Raw genomic sequence first — 18,243 nt, 5'->3', positions numbered from 1 at the left:
ACCACACACTGTTCACCCTGCACAGCCACACACTGCTCACCCTGCACACCTAAACATTGCTCACTCTGCACATCCACACATTGCTCACCATGCACACTCACATACTGCTCACCCTCCACACTCACACTGCTGGCACTGGGCTCCACACACTGCTCACCCTGCATACTCATACACTACTCACCCTGCACAACCACACACTGGTCATCCTGTATACTCACACACTGCTCACCCTGCATGGTCACACACTACTCACCCTGCATATTCACACACTGCTGGCCCTGGACACCCACACACTGCTCACCCTGCATACTCACCCACTTCTCACACTCACACAGTGCTCACCCTGCTTACCCACACACTGCTCACCCTGCATACTCACACTCTGCCCACCCTGTACACTCACACACTGCTCACCCTGCATACTCACACACTGCTGAACCTGGACCACCACACACTGCTCAGCCAGTACTCTCACACACTGCTCACCATGCACACTCACACACTACTCACCCGGCACACTCACACACTGCTCACCCTGCACACCCCCATACTGCTCACTCTGTACACCCACACTCTGCTCACCCTGCACACCCACATACTGCTCACCCTGCACACCCACATATTGCTCACCCTGCACACTCACACACTGCTCACCCTGCTTGCACATACACAGCTGGCCCTGGACACCCACACACTGCTCTATCTGCATAGTTACACATTTCTCACCAATCACACTCACACACTGCTCACCCTGCATACTCACACACTGCTCTCCCTGTATGCTCACACGCTGCTCACTCTGCACACTCACACACTGCACACCCTGCATGCTCACACACTGCTGGCCCTGTGCACCTGCACACTGCTCACCCTGCACACTCACACACTGCTCACCCTGCACACTCACACTGCTGGCCCTGGACACCCACACACTGCTCACCCTGCATACTCACACACTACTCACCATGCACATCCAAAAACTGCTCACCCTGCATACTCACACACTGCTCACCCTGCATGCTCACACACTGCTGTCTCTGGACACCCAAACACTGCTCACCCTGCACACTCACACATTTCTCACCCTGCACACTCACAGATTGCTCACCCTGCACACTCACACACTGCTTACCCTGCACACTCGCGCACTGCTCTCCCTGAACACTCACACACTGTTCACCCTGCATACTCACACATTGCTCACCCTGCACGCTCACACATTGCTCACCCTGCACTCTGAAGCACCGCTCACTCTTTAACACACTACTGGCCCTGGACACCCACACACTGCTCAACCTGCACACCCACACACTCCTCACCCTGCACACTCACAAAATGTTTGCCCTGCACACTCACACACTGCTCACCCTCCACACTCACACACTGCTCACCAGCATATGAACCCACTGATCACCCTGCACACTCACACACGGCTGGCCCTGGACACCCACACACTGTTCACCCTGCACACCCACACACTGCTCACCCTGCACACTCACACACTGCTGGCCCTCGACACCCACACACTGCTCACCCTGCACACTCACACACAGCTCACCCTGCACAACCACACACTGCTCACCCCGCACACCCACAAACTGCTCAACCTGCACAGCCACACTCTTCTCACCCAGCACACTCACACTGCTGGCCCTGGGCACCCACATACTGCTCACCGTGCATACTCACACACTACTCACCCTGCATGCTCACACACTGCTCACCCTGCATACTCACAAACTGCTCACTCTAGACACCCACACACTGCTCACCCTGCACACGCACACACTTCTCACACTCACACACTGCTCACCTTGCACACCCACACACTGCTCACCCTGCATACTCACACACTGCTCACCCTGCATACTCACACATGGCTCACCCTGCATACTCACACACTGCTCACCCTGCACACTCACACGCTGCTTACCCTGCACACCCACACACTAATCATCCTGCTCACTCACACTCAGCTCACCCTGCACACCCACAGACTTCTCACTCTGCACACCCACACATTGCTCACCCTGCACACTCACACACTGCTCACCCAGCACACTCACACTGCTGGCTCTGGACACCCACTCACTGCTCACCCTGCAAGCTCACACACTTCTCACCCTGCACACCCACAATCTGCTCACCCTGCATACTCACAAACTGCTCACCCTGCATGCTCATACACTGCTGGCCCTGGACACCCACACACAGCTCACCCTGCACAACCATACACTGATCACCCTGTACATCCACACACTGCTCACCCTGCACATCCACACACTGCTCACCCTGCACACACACTGCTCGCCCTGCGCACTCACACACTGCTCACCCTGCACACTCACACACTGCTCACCTGCATATGAACACACTGATCACCCTGCACACTCTCACATGGCCGGCCCTGGACACCCATACACTTCTCACCCTGCACACCCACACACTGCTCACCCTGCATTCTCAAGCACTGCTTACTCTATAACATACTGCTGGCCCTGATCACCCACACACTGCTCACTCTGCTCACTCACACACTGCTCACCCTGCACACTCACACACTGCTGGCCCTGGACACCCACACACTGCTCACCCTGCACAACCACACACTGCTCACCGTGCATACCCACACACTGCTCAACCTGCACAGCCACACTCTCCTCACCCTGCACACACACACTGCTGGCCCTGGGCACCCACAGATTGCTCACCGTGCATACTCACACACTACTCACTCTGCATACTCACACACTGCTGGCCCTGGACACCCACACACTGCTCACCCTGCACACGCACACACTTCTCACACTCACACACTGCTCACCCTGCACACCCACTGTTAGACCCGGCCCTCGTAACATAGCTAGACCTGACCCCTGCACCTCACACCAGCCCCCAAACTCACGGCCTAGCCGATTCTTCCCACCAGAACTCACACGCACCCAACCCGGACTTCCCGTCCGTGGCCTTCCTCCTTTCGGCCACACCGGGCCCGCGTGCCCACTTCATGCAACAAGATGGCCGCCCAGCCCCAGCGCGACCCTGGCCTAGAGGCGCCACTCCGGCTGGAGAACATCGCGCTCCCCCTGGGATGAGAGAGGGAGGAGCAGTTTCTATCACACCTCTGCGCTTCCTTGGGAAGGTGGGTTTCGATCGACCTGCCGGCCTCCCCGAGGGCTGGCTCCACGCCTGCTGGGTGTCCGGGACTCCTCCCGACCCGGCCCTGGAAGGATCAAAGGACAATGGCAGGAAACCCCAACAAGCGACCCCCAGGTGACAAGACCCCTGCCTGCACAGACTCCGGACATCAAAGAGGAGTCGCCCTATAACAAGGGGTGCTCTGGGACTATCCGGCAGATTCGCCTTGGGAACACCTGAGCCCTGCTGAGTGACTCGCGGCTCCCTGAAGATCGTAAGACCTCCGAACTTGTGCTTGAGCCCTGCTGAGTGACTCGCGGCTCCCTGAAGATCGTAAGACCTCCGAACTTGTGCTTGAGCCTTGCTGAGTGACTCGCGGCTCCCTGAAGATCGTAAGACCTCCGAACTTGTGCTTGAGCCCTGCTGAGTGACTCGCGGCTCCCTGAAGATCGTAAGACCTCCGAACTGATACTCGAGCCTGCCGAGTGACTCGCAGCTCCCACAGACTCTCTTGGTCCCGCCGGACCCCACGACGACAAGCGTATCCCCCAGCTCGAGGATTGTGAGCTGTGCGCCGGGTACGCTCCTGCATTTGATTCCTAACCCCAAAGACTGTCCCGCTACCTCCTAACCCCCCTCCAAGACCTTCTGAGCCCGCGCTCTACTTGTACATATTTTGCCTTGCTGATCATAAAGATCCTACCACTCGATCTGATAAAGATTTGCTCTTAAGAACTCCTCGTGTGGTGTCTCTCTGTCGTGTGGTGCCGAGTGTACGATCCTAGAAGCGAGGTTCCTCCCCTGAGGAGTCTCCTGCCAGTGCCCGGCTACGATACTTCGAGGGTGGGTCTCAGGGCAGTCAGGGCCCCCTCCGGGCCCCTCTGAGGTCGCCTTCTAACATTGGTGGCAAGCGACGGGATTCGGGCTCATCATCTAGAGATCGTACCGTGAACGGCTGACGCACTACCGACAAAGATGGCAGAAGGAAACGCCGTGGTTCTCACAGAAAACGACACCAGTGCCGTGTTCCAGGTGGAACAGCTGGAAGAGTACAATCACAAAGAACTAAAACAATTCTGTAAGGAACTCAAAATCGCTACCACTGGTCTCAACACCAAAGAAGATATGCAAAAGGCACTGCAAGCTTGGGTGGATTCTGGGGCCTCCCGCCCAGAAGGAGCAGGGGAGCCCCACAACGAAGCTGGACCCTCCCGAGGAGAACACAACAGCAACCAGGTGCAAGGCTTCGTACCAGACGGGGGCCGATCCCCGGAGGAACTCGCAGACAGAGAAAAAAGTCGCCATCACGAGCTCGAATTAGCCAAACTCAAAATTGAGGGCGAGTTAAAATTAGCCGAGAAAAAGCTAGCAGTAGAACAGTTGCAAGTACAAGGAGAACTAGAAGAGAAGAAACTCCAACGCGAACACGAGGGAAGGAGACTTCAACTGGAGCATGAACGCAGCTTGAAGGAAATAGAACTGAAAGCAAGAAGCGAAGAAGCGCGGCCCCCGGGGAACCGGGAGGCGGCCACCCCGGCGGAGCAGAAGGTCCACATCCCCAAGGATGTGGTCAAAGAATATTACAAAAATGATGACATTCAGCAGTGGTTCCGGGCCTACGAGGTCGCCATGACCTCCCATCGGGTCCCGCAGAAGGATTGGGGGGCTGGGTTGTGGGGACGATTCCTGAGCGAAGGGAGAGACACCCTGCTCGACCTACCCACCTCCATGCAGACCTCTTATGACCACATGAAAGCGGCCCTCCTCACGAGGTACGGCCTTACCCCGGAGATGTACCGCCAGCGGTTCCGGGACTGCCGGAAGATCCCGGGTACCACCTGGGTGGAATATGTGAATTTCTTCAGCCCCGCCTTCGATGGGTAGATCAAGGGCTGCAAGGTAACCACCCTGGAAGAACTAACCGACCTTATGTTGTGGGAACACCTGGCTGCAAACTGCTTTGTGGAACTACGCCAGCATCAGCTCGACAGCAAGCTCACGGACCCAAGAAAGCTGGCTGTCGAGGCGGATCGCTGGACCAACACCCGGGTCTCCCGGGGCCCGGTAGGAGAATACCCCCGAGCCAGTCAGGGACCACCCCGCCAGAGAGGGGGGGGGAAACCAGGGAGGGCAGAGAGAGTCCCAGGCTAGTCCCCCGAAGTCCCAACCTCCACCTTTCCCGGCACCCCCACCAGCTGTATCCGCCCCCCCCCCTGAGACGGGGGCACCGGGTAACCATCACTTGTTTTCGTTGCCAGAAGCCTGGGCATTACGCCAACGACCCTGAATGCCCCATGGCCCCACGCACCACCCAGGCAGCACCCCCCGCTAGACAGATAGCCAATGTAGCACTGGGGTAGGAGGTTGAGGAGGCCGAGGAGTGGGAACCCGCCGCTATGGCCCTAGTATCCTTAGGAGATAGAGAGATGGTCCCCGGGAGCCTCCTGGCCCCTAACACAAAGAAATATGGGCAGCTCGTAATGATCAATGGCCACCAAGTAGAAGCCCTCCGTGACACCGGGGCCAGCCTCACCGGTGTCCTCAGCCATTTAGTCCACGAAGACCAGGTCCTCCCCAACGTATTTTGCCCTGTCATTTCAGACGACAACACAGAGAGCCTATGTAAGGTAGCCCTGGTGCCTTTTGAGTGGGGAGGGGTGGTCGGTAAACTGAAGGTCGCGGTAAGAACCTCCCAGCCCGTCGACTGTCTCCTGGGGAACGACCTGGAAAGTTCCCCCTGGAGACAAGTCGAGCGCAAGACCCACCTAGGGATGATGGGCATCCCGGAGTGGGTGTGCGCCACCACTCCATCCATGGCGGCTCGACTGACCCCCCTGAGGGAAGTCGACGACGCCCCGACCCCTGAAAATAGGATGGTCCCGGCCGAGGGTCCCCACATTCCCCCACCAGAAGAGTCGATCGCCAGTGACGAACCCGCGCCTTCCGACTCCCCCCAAGTCACCGAGTTAGGCGATCTGCCCGAATTAGCCCAGTGGCACCACGAAGGGGGCCCCTCCCGAGAGGAGTTCTGCCGAGAGCAGGCTACCTGTCCTTCCCTGGTCGGGCCCCGGCAACAGGCAGAGGCCCAGGCCGCCGGCGACCAGACGGGGACGCACCGGGTGTATTGGGAGAATGACCTTTTGTACAGCGAACAGAAGTCGGTGGAGCTAGGGTCCGGCCGGGTGCTGGTGGTACCACTACGCTTCCGAAACCTCCTCCTGGGTTTGGCCCACGACGTCCCCCTCGCAGGCCACTTGGGCCAGGACAAAACGTACAGTCGCCTCGTGACTCACTTCTACTGGCCCCGAATGAAAGCAGACGTAGAAGCCCACTGCAAGTCCCGCCCCACGTGCCAGGCCAGTGGGAAGAGCGGAGGGAAGCGCAAGGCTCCCCTCCAACCCTTCCCTGTCGTCAGTACCCCTTTTGAGCGGGTCGGGATCGACATTGTAGGACCTCTGGACCCCCCAACTTCCCAAGGGCACCGGTTCATCCTCGTCCTGGTGGACCATGCCACCCGTTACCCTGAGGCCATCCCCCTGCGCACCGTCACAGCCCCCGTGGTGGGCCGGGCGTTGATGGGGATCTTCTCCCGCATGGGTTTTCCCCGCGAGGTCGTGAGCGATCGCGATACCAACTTTATCTCCCGATACATGAAGTCCTTATGGCAACAATGCGGGGTGTCCTATAAGTTCACCACCCCGTACCACCCCCAAGGAAACGGCCTGGTAGAGCGGTTTAACCGGACTCTGAAGGGGATGATCGCAGGCCTGGAAGAGCCCCTCCGGCGTAAGTGGGACATCCTGCTCCCCTGCCTTCTATTCGCATACCGAGAAGTTCCCCAGAAATCCTTGGGGTTCAGCCCCTTTGAGTTACTCTACGGGCACCCCGTCAGGGGGCCCGTCAGCCTGGTCAAGGAAGGCTGGGAGGCGGCGCCCCGAGGCCCCCCCGAGATGTGTTCCGTTACGTCCTGACCCTCCGAAATCAGACTAGGAGGTTCCGAGAGATGGCCGAGGCCAACCTGGAGGCGAGTCAGGAGGAGATGAAGCGCTGGTACGACCAGAACGCCACTCTGGTCGAGTTTCAGCCGGGCCAGCAGGTATGGGTCATGGCCCCCGTGAAACCCTGCGCCCTCCAGGATAAATGGACCGGGCCCTTCAAAGTGGTTGAGCGGAAGAGCCAGGTCACGTACTTGGTGGACGTCCAGTCCCCCCGGGACCCCCTCCGGGTCCTCCACGTGAACCGCCTCAAGCCCCACTTTGTGCGGACGGAGCTGAGCCTCCTACTGGCCACTGATGACGGGTCCGAGGAGGAGTCAGATCCTCTCCCTGATCTCCTGTGCAGCAAAGAGAAGGATGGCTCCGTAGAGGGAGTGAACCTCTCCCCGTCTCTCACTCCCCAGCAACGTGAGGATTGCCGCCAGCTCCTAGGGCAGTTTTCGGACCTCTTCTCCCTGGTCCCTAAGGTCACCGACTGGTGTGTCAACACTGCTCACCCTGCACACTCACACACAGCTCACCCTGCACAACCACACACTGCTCACTCTGCATACCCACACACTGCTCAACCTGCACAGCCACACTCTCCTCACCCTGCACACTCACACTGCTGGCCCTGGGCACCCACAGACTGCTCACCGTGCATACTCACACACTACTCACCCTGCATACTCACACACTGCTGGCCCTGGACACCCACACACTGCTCACCCTGCACACACACACACTTCTCACACTCACACACTGCTCACCCTGCACACCCACACACTGCTCACCCTGCATACTCACACGCTGCTCACCCTGCATACTCACACACGGCTCACCATGCACACTCACACACTGCTCACCCTGCATACTCACACACTGCTGGGCCTGGACACTCCCGCACTGCTCACCCTGCACATCCACACTCTCCTCACCCTGCACACTCACACTGCTGGCCCTGGACACCCACACACTGTTCACCATGCATACTCACACACTACTCACCCTGCATGCTCACACACTGCTCACCCTGCATACTCACACACTGCTGGCCCTGGATACCCACACACTGCTCACCCTGCGCACATACACATTTCTCACACTCACAAACTGCTCACCCTGCACACCCACACACTGCTCACCCTGCATACTCACACACTGCTCACACTCACACACTGCTCACCCTAGACACCCACACACTGCTCACCCTGCATATCAACACACTGCTCACCCTGTACACTCACACACTGCTGGCCATGGACATATGTACACTGCTCAGCCTGCACACCCACACACTGGTCAACCTGCACTCTCAAGCACTGCTCACTCTTTAACACACTGCTGGACCTGGACACTCACACACTGTTCACCCTGCACACTCACACGCAGCTCACCCTGCACACCCACACACTGCTCACCCTGCTCACCCACACTCTGCTCACCCTGAACACCCACAGACTGCTCACCCTGCACACCCACACATTGCTCACCCTGCACACTCACACACTGCTCACCCTGCACACTCACTGCTGGCCCTGGACACCCACACACTCCTCACCCTGCATCATCACACACTACTCACCCTGCACACCCACACACTTCCCACACTGCATACTCACACACTGCTCATCCTGTACACTCACACAGTTCTCACACTCGCACACTGCTCACCCTGCACACCCACACACTGCTCACCCTGCATACTCACACACTGCTCACACTGCTCACCCTGCATACTCACACACTGCTCACCCTGCACACCCACACTCTGCTCCACTGCACAACCACAGACTGTTCACCCTGCACACCCATACATTGCTCACCCTGCACACTCACACACTGTTCACCCTGCATGCTCACACATTGCTCACCCTTCAATCTCAAGCACTGCTCACTCTTTAACATTCTGCTGGCCCTGGATACCCACACACTGCTTATCCTGCACACCCATACACTGCTGACCCTGCACTCTCAAGCACTGCTCACTCTTTAACAGACTGTTGGCCCTGGACACCCAAACACTACTCACACTGCACACTCATACACTGCTCACCCTCCACAACCACACACTGTTCACCCTGCACAGCCACACACTGCTCACCCTGCACACCTAAACATTGCTCACTCTGCACATCCACACATTGCTCACCATGCACACTCACATACTGCTCACCCTGCACACTCACACTGCTGGCCAGGGGCTCCACACACTGCTCACCCTGCATACTCATACACTACTCACCCTGCACACCCACACACTGGTCATCCTGCATACTCACACACTGCTCACCCTGCATGCTCACACACTACTCACCCTGCATATTCACACACTGCTGGCCCTGGACACCCACACACTGCTCACCCTGCACACTCACTGACTTCTCACAATCACACAGTGCTCACCCTGCACACCCACACACTGCTCACTCTGCATACTCACACTCTGCTCACTCTGCTCACCCTGTACACTCACACACTGCTCACCCTGCATACTCACACACTGCTGAACCTGGACCACCACACACTGCTCAGCCAGTACTCTCACACACTGCTCATCATGCACACTCACACACTACTCACCCTGCACACTCACACACTGCTCACCCTGCACACCCCCATACTGCTCACCCTGTACACCCACTCTCTGCTCACCCTGCACACCCACATACTGCTCACCCTGCGCACCCACATATTGCTCACCCTGTACACTCACACACTGCTCACCCTGCTTGCTCATACACAGCTCACCCTGTACACTCACATACTGCTCACCATGCACACTCACACTGCTGGCCCTGGACACCCACACACTGCTCTATCTGCATAGTTACACATTTCTCACCATTCACACCCACACACTGCTCACCCTGCATACTCACACACTGCTCTCCCTGCATGCTCACACACTGCTCACTCTGCACACTCACACACTGCGCACCCTGCATGCTCACACACTGCTGGCCCTTTACACCTACACACTGCTCACCCTGCACACTCACACACTGCTCACCCTGCACACTTACACTGCTGGCTCTGGACACCCACACACTGCTCACCATGCATACTCACACACTACTCACCCTGCATGCTCACACACTGCTCAGCCTGCATACTCATACACTGCTGGCCCTGGACACCCACACACTGCTCACCCTGCACACGCACACACTGCTCACCCTGCTCACCCACACTCTGCTCACCCTGAACACCCACAGACTGCTCACCCTGCACACCCACACATTGCTCACCCTGCACACTCACACACTGCTCACCCTGCACACTCACTGCTGGCCCTGGACACCCACACACTCCTCACCCTGCATCATCACACACTACTCACCCTGCACACCCACACACTTCCCACACTGCATACTCACACACTGCTCATCCTGTACACTCACACAGTTCTCACACTCGCACACTGCTCACCCTGCACACCCACACACTGCTCACCCTGCATACTCACACACTGCTCACCCTGAATACTCACACACTGCTCACCCTGCACACCCACACTCTGCTCCACTGCACAACCACAGACTGTTCACCCTGCACACCCATACATTGCTCACCCTGCACACTCACACACTGTTCACCCTGCATGCTCACACATTGCTCACCCTTCAATCTCAAGCACTGCTCACTCTTTAACATTCTGCTGGCCCTGGATACCCACACACTGCTTATCCTGCACACCCATACACTGCTGACCCTGCACTCTCAAGCACTGCTCACTCTTTAACAGACTGTTGGCCCTGGACACCCAAACACTACTCACACTGCACACTCATACACTGCTCACCCTCCACAACCACACACTGTTCACCCTGCACAGCCACACACTGCTCACCCTGCACACCTAAACATTGCTCACTCTGCACATCCACACATTGCTCACCATGCACACTCACATACTGCTCACCCTGCACACTCACACTGCTGGCCAGGGGCTCCACACACTGCTCACCCTGCATACTCATACACTACTCACCCTGCACACCCACACACTGGTCATCCTGCATACTCACACACTGCTCACCCTGCATGCTCACACACTACTCACCCTGCATATTCACACACTGCTGGCCCTGGACACCCACACACTGCTCACCCTGCACACTCACCGACTTCTCACAATCACACAGTGCTCACCCTGCACACCCACACACTGCTCACTCTGCATACTCACACTCTGCTCACCCTGTACACTCACACACTGCTCACCCTGCATACTCACACACTGCTGAACCTGGACCACCACACACTGCTCAGCCAGTACTCTCACACACTGCTCACCATGCACACTCACACACTACTCACCCTGCAAACTCACACACTGCTCACCCTGCACACCCCCATACTGCTCACCCTGTACACCCACTCTCTGCTCACCCTGCACACCCACATACTGCTCACCCTGCGCACCCACATATTGCTCACCCTGTACACTCACACACTGCTCACCCTGCTTGCTCATACACAGCTCACCCTGTACACTCACATACTGCTCACCATGCACACTCACACTGCTGGCCCTGGACACCCACACACTGCTCTATCTGCATAGTTACACATTTCTCACCATTCACACCCACACACTGCTCACCCTGCATACTCACACACTGCTCTCCCTGCATGCTCACACACTGCGCACCCTGCATGCTCACACACTGCTGGCCCTTTACACCTACACACTGCTCACCCTGCACACTCACACACTGCTCACCCTGCACACTTACACTGCTGGCTCTGGACACCCACACACTGCTCACCATGCATACTCACACACTACTCACCCTGCATGCTCACACACTGCTCAGCCTGCATACTCACACACTGCTGGCCCTGGACATCCACACACTGCTCACCCTGCACACGCACACACTTCTCACACTCACACCCTGCTCACCCTGCACACCCACACACTGCTCACACTGCATACTCACACACTGCTCACCCTGCATACTCACACACTGCTCACCCTGCAAATCCACACTCTCCTCACCCTGCACACTCACACACTGCTGAACCTGGACCACCACACACTGCTCAGCCGGTACTCTCACACACTGCTCACCATGCACACTCACACACTACTCACCCTGCACACTCACATACTGCTCACCCTGCACACACCCATACTGCTCACTCTATACACCCACACTCTGCTCACCCTGCACACCCACATACTGCTCACCCTGCACACCCACATATTGCTCACCCTGCACACTCAGACACTGCTCACCCTGCTTGCACATACACAGCTCACCCTATACACTCACATACTGCTCACCATGCTTGCTCATACACAGCTCACCCTGTACACTCACATACTGCTCACCATGCACACTCACACTGCTGGCCCTGGACACCCACACACTGCTCTATCTGCATAGTTACACATTTCTCACCATTCACACCCACACACTGCTCACCCTGCATACTCACACACTGCTCTCCCTGCATGCTCACACACTGCTCACTCTGCACACTCACACACTGCGCACCCTGCATGCTCACACACTGCTGGCCCTTTACACCTACACACTGCTCACCCTGCACACTCACACACTGCTCACCCTGCACACTTACACTGCTGGCTCTGGACACCCACACACTGCTCACCATGCATACTCACACACTACTCACCCTGCATGCTCACACACTGCTCAGCCTGCATACTCATACACTGCTGGCCCTGGACACCCACACACTGCTCACCCTGCACACGCACACACTGCTCACCCTGCTCACCCACACTCTGCTCACCCTGAACACCCACAGACTGCTCACCCTGCACACCCACACATTGCTCACCCTGCACACTCACACACTGCTCACCCTGCACACTCACTGCTGGCCCTGGACACCCACACACTCCTCACCCTGCATCATCACACACTACTCACCCTGCACACCCACACACTTCCCACACTGCATACTCACACACTGCTCATCCTGTACACTCACACAGTTCTCACACTCGCACACTGCTCACCCTGCACACCCACACACTGCTCACCCTGCATACTCACACACTGCTCACCCTGCATACTCACACACTGCTCACCCTGCACACCCACACTCTGCTCCACTGCACAACCACAGACTGTTCACCCTGCACACCCATACATTGCTCACCCTGCACACTCACACACTGTTCACCCTGCATGCTCACACATTGCTCACCCTTCAATCTCAAGCACTGCTCACTCTTTAACATTCTGCTGGCCCTGGATACCCACACACTGCTTATCCTGCACACCCATACACTGCTGACCCTGCACTCTCAAGCACTGCTCACTCTTTAACAGACTGTTGGCCCTGGACACCCAAACACTACTCACACTGCACACTCATACACTGCTCACCCTCCACAACCACACACTGTTCACCCTGCACAGCCACACACTGCTCACCCTGCACACCTAAACATTGCTCACTCTGCACATCCACACATTGCTCACCATGCACACTCACATACTGCTCACCCTGCACACTCACACTGCTGGCCAGGGGCTCCACACACTGCTCACCCTGCATACTCATACACTACTCACCCTGCACACCCACACACTGGTCATCCTGCATACTCACACACTGCTCACCCTGCATGCTCACACACTACTCACCCTGCATATTCACACACTGCTGGCCCTGGACACCCACACACTGCTCACCCTGCACACTCACCGACTTCTCACAATCACACAGTGCTCACCCTGCACACCCACACACTGCTCACTCTGCATACTCACACTCTGCTCACCCTGTACACTCACACACTGCTCACCCTGCATACTCACACACTGCTGAACCTGGACCACCACACACTGCTCAGCCAGTACTCTCACACACTGCTCACCATGCACACTCACACACTACTCACCCTGCAAACTCACACACTGCTCACCCTGCACACCCCCATACTGCTCACCCTGTACACCCACTCTCTGCTCACCCTGCACACCCACATACTGCTCACCCTGCACACCCACATACTGCTCACCCTGCGCACCCACATATTGCTCACCCTGTACACTCACACACTGCTCACCCTGCTTGCTCATACACAGCTCACCCTGTACACTCACATACTGCTCACCATGCACACTCACACTGCTGGCCCTGGACACCCACACACTGCTCTATCTGCATAGTTACACATTTCTCACCATTCACACCCACACACTGCTCACCCTGCATACTCACACACTGCTCTCCCTGCATGCTCACACACTGCGCACCCTGCATGCTCACACACTGCTGGCCCTTTACACCTACACACTGCTCACCCTGCACACTCACACACTGCTCACCCTGCACACTTACACTGCTGGCTCTGGACACCCACACACTGCTCACCATGCATACTCACACACTACTCACCCTGCATGCTCACACACTGCTCAGCCTGCATACTCACACACTGCTGGCCCTGGACATCCACACACTGCTCACCCTGCACACGCACACACTTCTCACACTCACACCCTGCTCACCCTGCACACCCACACACTGCTCACACTGCATACTCACACACTGCTCACCCTGCATACTCACACACTGCTCACCTTGCAAATCCACACTCTCCTCACCCTGCACACTCACACACTGCTGAACCTGGACCACCACACACTGCTCAGCCGGTACTCTCACACACTGCTCACCATGCACACTCACACACTACTCACCCTGCACACTCACATACTGCTCACCCTGCACACACCCATACTGCTCACTCTATACACCCACACTCTGCTCACCCTGCACACCCACATACTGCTCACCCTGCACACCCACATATTGCTCACCCTGCACACTCAGACACTGCTCACCCTGCTTGCACATACACAGCTCACCCTATACACTCACATACTGCTCACCATGCACACTCACACTGCTGGACCTGGACACCCACACACTGCTCTATCTGCATAGTTACACATTTCTCACCAATCACACTCACACACTGCTCACCCTGCAAACTCACACACTGCTCTCCCTGCATGCTCACACACTGCTCACTCTGCACACTCACACACTGCGCACCCTGCATGCTCACACACTGCTGGCCCTGTACACCTGCAAACTGCTCACCCTGCATACTCACACACTACTCACCATGCACATCCACACACTGCTCACCCTGCATACTCACACACTGCTCACCCTGCATGCTCACACACTGCTGTCTCTGGACACCCAAACACTGCTCGCCCTGCACACTCACACACTGCTCACCCTGCACACTCACAGATTGCTCACCTTGCACACTCACACACTGATTACCCTGCACACTCGCGCACTGCTCTCCCTGAACACTCACACACTGTTCACCCTGCATACTCACACATTGCTCACCCTGCACGCTCACACATTGCTCACCCTGCACTCTGAAGCACCGCTCACTCTTTAACACACTGCTGGCCCTGGACACCCACACACTGCTCAACCTGCACACCCACACACTCCTCACCCTGCACAGTCACAAAATGTTTGCCCTGCACACTCACACACTGCTCACCCTCCACACTCACACACTGCTCACCAGCATATGAACCCACTGATCACCCTGCACACTCACACACGGCTGGCCCTGGACACCCACACACTGTTCACCCTGCACACCCACACACTGCTCACCCTGCACACTCACACACTGCTGGCCCTCGACACCCACACACTGCTCACCCTGCACACTCACACACAGCTCACCCTGCACAACCACACACTGCTCACCCCGCACACCCACAAACTGCTCAACCTGCACAGCCACACTCTTCTCACCCAGCACACTCACACTGCTGGCCCTGGGCACCCACACACTGCTCACCATGCATACTCACACACTACTCACCCTGCATGCTCACACACTGCTCACCCTGCATACTCACAAACTGCTCACTCTAGACACCCACACACTGCTCACCCTGCACACACACGCACTTCTCACTCTCACACACAGCTCACCCTGCACACCCACACACTGCTCACCCTGCATACTCACACACTGCTCACCCTGCATACTCACACATGGCTCACCCTGCATACTCATACACTGCTCATACTGCACACTCACACTGCTCACCATCCACACCCACACACTGCTCACACTCACACACTGCTCACCCTGCATACTCACACACTACTCACCCTGCACACCCACAATCTGCTCACCCTGCATACTCACACACTGCTCACCCTGCATGCTCATACACTGCTGGCCCTGGACACCCACACACAGCTCACCCTGCACAACCATACACTGATCACCCTGTAAATCCATACACTGCTCACCCTACACATCCACACACTGCTCACCCTGCACACACACTGCTCACCCTGCGCACTCACACACTGCTCACCCTGCACACTCACACACTGCTCACCTGCATATGAACACACTGATCACCCTGCACACTCACACATGGCTGGCCCTGGACACCCACACACTGCTCACCCTGCACACCCACACACTGCTCACCCTGCACTCTCAAGCACTGCTTACTCTATAACACACTGCTGGCCCTGATCACCCACACACTGCTCACTCTGCTCATTCACACACTGCTCACCCTGCACACTCACACACTGCTGGCCCTGGACACCCACACACTGCTCACCCTGCACACTCACACACAGCTCACCCTGCACAACCACAAACTGCTCACTCTGCATACCCACACACTGCTCAACCTGCACAGCCACACTCTCCTCACTCTGCACACTCACACTGCTGGCCCTGGGCACCCACAGACTGCTCACCGTGCATACTCACACACTACTCACCCTGCATACTCACACACTGCTGGCCCTGGACACCCACACACTGCTCACCCTGCACACGCACACACTTCTCACACTCACACACTGCTCACCCTGCATACCCACACACTGCTCACCCTGCATACTCACACGCTGCTCACCCTGCATACTCACACACGGCTCACCCTGCACACTCACACACTGCTCACCCTGCATACTCACACACTGCTGGGCCTGGACACTCACACACTGCTCACCCTGCACATCCACACTCTCCTCACCCTGCACACTCACACTGCTGGCCCTGGACACCCACACACTGCTCACCATGCATACTCACACACTACTCACCCTGCATGCTCACACACTGCTCACCCTGCATACTCACACACTGCTGGCCCTGGACACCCACACACTGCTCACCCTGTGCACATACACATTTCTCACACTCACAAACTGCTCACCCTGCACACCCACACACTGCTCACCCTGCATACTCACACACTGCTCACACTCACACACTGCTCACCCTAGACACCCACACACTGCTCACCCTGCATATCAACACACTGCTCACCCTGTACACTCACACACTGCTGGCCATGGACATATGTACACTGCTCAGCCTGCACACCCACACACTGGTCAACCTGCACTCTCAAGCACTGCTCACTCTTTAACACACTGCTGGACCTGGACACTCACACACTGTTCACCCTGCACACTCACACACTGCTCACCCTGCACACTCACTGCTGGCCCTGGACACCCACACACTCCTCACCCTGCATCATCACACACTACTCACCCTGCACACCCACACACTTCCCACACTGCATACTCACACACTGCTCATCCTGTACACTCACACAGTTCTCACACTCGCACACTGCTCACCCTGCACACCCACACACTGCTCACCCTGCATACTCACACACTGCTCACCCTGCATACTCACACACTGCTCACCCTGCACACCCACACTCTGCTCCACTGCACAACCACAGACTGTTCACCCTGCACACCCATACATTGCTCACCCTGCACACTCACACACTGTTCACCCTGGATGCTCACACATTGCTCACCCTTCAATCTCAAGCACTGCTCACTCTTTAGCATTCTGCTGGCTCTGGATACCCACACACTGCTTATCCTGCACACCCATACACTGCTGACCCTGCACTCTCAAGCACTGCTCACTCTTTAACAGACTGTTGGCCCTGGACACCCAAACACTACTCACACTGCACACTCATACACTGCTCACCCTCCACAACCACACACTGTTCACCCTGCACAGCCACACACTGCTCACCCTGCACACCTAAACATTGCTCACTCTGCACATCCACAC

This window comes from Triturus cristatus, chromosome 1_1 (assembly GCF_964204655.1).
Source record: "Triturus cristatus chromosome 1_1, aTriCri1.1, whole genome shotgun sequence".
NCBI classification, from domain to species: domain Eukaryota; kingdom Metazoa; phylum Chordata; class Amphibia; order Caudata; family Salamandridae; genus Triturus; species Triturus cristatus.
This window is presented reverse-complemented; position numbering follows the sequence as displayed.